General features: G+C 40.0%; 1 pseudogene; it reads left to right on the plus strand.

Moving 5' to 3' along the window:
* The first annotated feature begins 1,153 nt into the window (after positions 1–1,153).
* LOC101726633 (large ribosomal subunit protein mL46 pseudogene) lies at positions 1,154–2,035 on the plus strand (annotated as a pseudogene).
* The last annotated feature ends 2,786 nt before the right edge of the window (positions 2,036–4,821 follow it).

Consider the following 4,821-nt stretch of genomic DNA (forward strand, 5'->3'; position numbering starts at 1 on the left):
AAAATAAGGGAGATATAATTATTAAAGTTTGCTTTTCCACAACCTGCCACATTTTTACAACTGTTAGGATATTTATGACCATAATTTCTCATTCTGAATTTGCTTTTTCTGAGGTTCTCCCTTAATTGGTCTTTTCTCCTTGCATTATTGGGTGACTTAAATAGTCCTTCTTGATCAAGCTAGTCACTAGCAAAAGGGCTTATCATGGCGGTTTTCCATTTACAATTATGTCACAGGAATATTTTTTTAAAAAGCCCCGGAGATCCCATGTATTCCAAATGAATTCCTTCTTATGTCCAATGTGTAATAGGACTATAATTTCCCATTTGACTCACCTCACCCAATAAACACTCCTCTTTTGCCTCATAATTGACTAGCACAAAGTTCAAACTTGCTAAGTGGCAGGCAAACATTTCACTGGTGTATGAAACAGCATAATGCTGAGAGGGCCCATATTATTCCCAAACTTTGATTCGTGGCCTTGACAAACCTAGCTTTGGAAGAGACAACAATATATATTGAACACTAATTCTGAACTGGTATGATCAAAATATAAATTTTATGTTTAAATTTTTTAGTATTTGTAGAAGTAAAAGACATATTGCCTTTAACTACCCTTCAAAATACTTCCCCTTGCTTCAAACATACTTATCCCATCATTCTTGCCACTTTCTGAAGCAATCCTAAACACTTTAGTGTCTATGAGAGATGATCAAATGTTAGTTGAAAGCCACTGCTAAAGTGTCATCCAATAAAAATGCTGGGTACTGAAAAGAGAATTATATGTTCGCATTCATCTTCTTTACTGAATCTGGCAATATTCAACTTTTGGCCATCCTTCAAATTCAAAATGACCATGCAAGTTAGATATTTTGAATGGATTCAAGATATTGAGGCAACCAGAACAACACAATTAGAGATATTCAGGAAAAAAAACTTTTAGAACTGGTTCATAGAATGGCAAGAATGACGGGATAAGTGCATTTGAAGCAAGAAGAGAGTGTGTTGAGGGGGGTTAATGACAACGTGGTCTTGATTTTGATCATCAACTGACTGAATTAAGAAATGCCTAGCAGATGAGTCAAACACAACTCCAGGCACATCTCTGAGGTGTTTCCAAAGGTAACTGGCATTTAGGCTCTGAAGGAATGGAATGAAAAGAAAAAGCAGACAGTGTGTCCGGGGTGAGGGGAGGCTGGTGGCAGGTAGCTTGGGTTCTCACAGCCTGTCTCTTGAGACTACAGCCTTAAACAACAGATCACCATGGTGTTTACTGAGTGCGTTCCATCTGCAGCAGCCACCACTCATCTCCAAGCCTCTGACCCCACTGCAGAAAGAGGTGGTGGCTTTGCTGAAGCAGATTAAGGTACAGAAAAGCCTGTATTCAGACCATGAACTTCATGCTCTGGATGAAGCCCAGAGACTGGCAAAGAAGAAAGCTGACATCTACGCTGATGAAGAGCAAGGTGAACAGGATATATTTCTTGTACAAAATTTGGAAGATTCATGGGAGCAGGCATTCCTAAAGTTCAACCCTGGAGCTCGTATAACAGAACCCGATTGAAAAAAAAAAAAAATGACCAAACCTCATTGCACCTGGAGCTAGACAGAAACCTTGTCCTGTTAGTCAGAGAGAAACTTGGAGATGAAGATGTTTGGTTGCTGCCCCAGGCAGAGTGGTACCCAGGGGAGACCCGCGGAGGCACACTGGGCACTCTCAGAAAACATGGAAGCCAAGTTCCTAGGAAATCACCCTGTGGCCACTACAAGTTCAAGTTCCCCCCCAGGCAATGCAGACAGAGAGTAACCTGGGGCCAAAATATTCTTCTTCAAAGCACTACTATTAAATGGAGACTTTTCCCAGGCCAAGAAGAAGGGCCATCATGTAAGGAGGAGCTGGGCTACTATTTGAAACCAAAACACTTGACCCAGGTTAGAAAATTTCTTTTGGACCTCTGATGAACTGAGCTGCCTGTGGACAAGTTGGGCCTCAAGGACTTTGGCGTGGTTGCCCCACATGTGCAGGGGATATTGAGCAGTAAACAAAATTTGAAGAGTTAAATGAATCTGTCCTGTATTGATCTCAGCTGATTTGCCCTGGGGTTGGGGGGGTGGGCAACTGGCTTCTTCCTGTGAAGAGAGATCTTCTAGGGCACCTTTCTATTTTCCCCAAGCTGATAATAACTGAGTGTTTTATTGCCTTATGTGAATTAACTAACTTACTGGGGCCAGGGAGAAAGAACAGAAGGAAGTGAATTGACAAAGCCTTGAGTTCTATAAAGCTTATGGACTCACAAGAAAAATCTCACTGTTTATAGTTTCTTAGCCATTTTCCATTATGTTGCTCCTTTCCATTTGATAGGAAAATGTTTTAATCTAGCCCAGAAATAATGCCTTATTTTTCATCCTTTTCTCCCTTCATCCCTTGTTTTCCTTCTTAAAACATTTATGTTTAAAAATAAACTAGTCGTATCATTTGAAAAAAAAAAAAAAAAAAAAAAGAAATAATCCTGTGTTTGAAGAACTCCACTCTGTGTAAGTGGGTGTGTCTGTAACTAATGCCATGGCCTGTAGACAGGAGGCTCCAGTTCCTTTCTAAGGACAAACCAGTGACTCTGAGGACCTTTCAAGTCTTCAGTCTCAGAGTGACACTGTGTTCTTGTTCCTTCTCTTCCAGCTTCTTGGAGCCCCTGACCCTCTTGTGGTCAAGTGAGCAAATGGTCACTGTAGATATTGTCTCTCTTCTGTTAAGCCTAATAAATTTATTTGCATAATTTTATATTGTATATATTATTCTATTGATTCTCTTAATCTAGAGCACATTAACCAATATAAATTTTGTACACCAAACATGTTACCAGAAGAAAAAGCTAGTTTGAATCTAGGAAGTGTTTATTTCAGTGGAAAAAAAAAAAGGAGTGCCTTTCAATGATGGAGTTGTGCAATATTTTCATTGTAAAACTAGTGTCTGATTTCCTAGGAAATTATATCATGTTGTGTGATCAGAGTTGATCATTTTTCTAGATATGTTCACACTCAACAGTGGCTTCAGGAAGATTCTCCTTGGCAAAACAAAATTTGTTTTATAGAACTTAAATATAGCCTCCATCCCTGTCAACAAAGTCACTTTATCCACAAACTTTTTTCACAAGGTTTTATATGAAATGCCTTTTGTCAATTTCCTGCCACTGAGACACAATACCTGACACCCACAACTTAAAAGAGGAGAAATTTGTTCTGGCTCACAATTTTTAGAGGATTCAGTCCCTAGTTCGCTGAACCCAAAGCAGAAACAAGATAGAAAAAGGCCTGGGCAAAGAATAGCTGCTGACATCATGGCAGCCAGGCATCAGAAAGAAAAGGCAGGATTGCCAAGAGAGATATACCCTTCATAACCACACTCATAATTGTCTGCCTGTATCCAGGCCCAACTTCTGAATGGCATACCCAGGTACTGAACGCATTTGTGATGGATCCACTGATGAGTATAGTACCCACAATGACCCAATCTCCTTCCAAAAGCCTCTCCTATGAACACATGAGGCTCTTTGAGGATATTCTAAACCGTAACAGTCCACCTCATCCCTCAGAAGACTTCATTTCATGTTCATTTTGTTGTGCAAAAGGTATTGACTTCATCTTTAAGAGTCACCAAAGTCTTAACAGTTTCAGCATTGCCAAAAAGTCAAAGTTCAATGTCATATCAAGACTCAAAGAAAACTCTTAGCTGTGAGCTTCTGTAAAACTTAAACTTCAAAACTGCTGGCAAATGATTGCGTAGGGTAAACATTCCCATTCTAAAAGGAGGAAATAGAGGGATAGATGTGAATGAGACCAAAGCAAGACTAAACTCAGGAAGCAAACAAACCTTATAGCTCAGCGCCTAGCACTTGACAAAGATGAGCAAGATGTGAGCTCCAAATGGCTTGGGCAGCACTGTGACTTCCAGCCATCATGGCCTCTCTGATGCTGAAGTTACACTCTCTGTCCACAATTTTCCCTAGTGGATGTTCCATGTTTCTGACATCTCCAGCTTCGTAAGGTCTCCCCTGCACTTTTCGCTACACTGTCCTAGATTTCCATACTACCCTCACTGGGGTACATTGTATGGCCTTCAAAGCCTTCTGAAATCAGGCTAGAAGCCTCTACAACTCCATAAATCCTACATTCTGCAGCCCTGTAAAATCAGCACCATGTGGATGACATTAAAATCTGCTTCCAATTTAAGCAATAATCAGGACCCCTTGGATCATGATTACAGGTCATTATGAATGACTGGATGGCAGAGCAGTGTGAAACAAATCTTAGTGAACCAATTCTCTACCACCTTTCTGAGGCATGGGGCCCAGGGATCGTCTTTTCAGTGAAATATTACACCTTTGAGCCTGGAAGGGTGGATTCTTGCTGATTTCTGAGATGCCATCAAGCCATTTTATTCTGTTGTCCTGAGGCAAAAGACTTGGCTTCTTTTTGAATGTTAATCATTTTAGCAATAGAGCCTTTGCAAGATCTTACTTCCCAGCAAAACTGGAAACTTTTTATAACTTTGGCCTTATCTTCTGTCAGTGATTACCATTAAAATTCTAGCTAAAATCATCCAACAGCATGAATGAAACTGTGTAAAAATTGAACTGCCTTGAAATTTTTGCCACTAGATTAATTATTTGTACAGCCCTTAAACTCAGTCTTGCTCAAAATTTGAAGACATGGGCAAAGGATAGACAACTTTTCTGTCTGAGCATAACACAGGAGTTTGGGTCCAAATGCTAATGGAATCCTTTTTCCTAAGTGAAACTTCAGAGCATAGTCTTCATATATCCA

The sequence above is a fragment of the Heterocephalus glaber genome, unplaced genomic scaffold, assembly GCF_053883595.1.
Source record: "Heterocephalus glaber isolate CG9 unplaced genomic scaffold, H.glaber_assembly_v1.0 deba00001538, whole genome shotgun sequence".
Taxonomy (NCBI): domain Eukaryota; kingdom Metazoa; phylum Chordata; class Mammalia; order Rodentia; family Bathyergidae; genus Heterocephalus; species Heterocephalus glaber.